The following is a 708-nucleotide window of genomic DNA, read 5'->3' on the forward strand; positions in this document are numbered from 1 at the left end:
TTTACTCTCACAGAATAGAAGACACAGAAGAAATGGACAGATTCCTAGAAAGGTACAAATTACCACAACTGAATCAACAAGATATAACCACTCTCAATAGCCCAATAACAGCAAATGAAATATGAGATGTAATTAAAAACCTACCGAGAAAGAAAAGTCGAGGTCCGGATGGATTCACAGCTGAATTCTACAAGAAATTTACATAAGTTGTAGTCCCTATACTCCTCAAACTCTTCCATGAAATTGAAAAGGAAGCAATCCTCCCAAAATCATTACTGGAGGCAAGTACTATACTGATACCAAAACCAGGGAACGATGCAACTAAGTAAGAGAACTACAGGCCAATCTCCTTCATGAACACAGATGCCAAAATCCTTAATAAAATCCTAGCAAATAGAATACAGCAAATTATCAAGAAAATCATACACCATGACCAGGTAGGATTCATACCAGGGATGCAAGGATGTTTCAATATTCGAAAATCTATAAATGTAATACACTATATCAATAGAGCGAAAACTAAAAAACACATGATCATCTCCATTGATGCAGAAAAGGCTTTTGACAAAGTCCAACACTCATTCATGTTCAAAGTCCTATAGAAAATTGGAATAGATGGCATTTACTTCAATCTGGTAAAAACTATTTATGAAAACCTAATGGCTTACATCATCTTAAATGGGGAAAAACTGAAATCTTTTACTTTTA

Source organism: Octodon degus, unplaced genomic scaffold (genome assembly GCF_000260255.1).
Source record: "Octodon degus isolate 3935 unplaced genomic scaffold, OctDeg1.0 scaffold00024, whole genome shotgun sequence".
NCBI classification, from domain to species: domain Eukaryota; kingdom Metazoa; phylum Chordata; class Mammalia; order Rodentia; family Octodontidae; genus Octodon; species Octodon degus.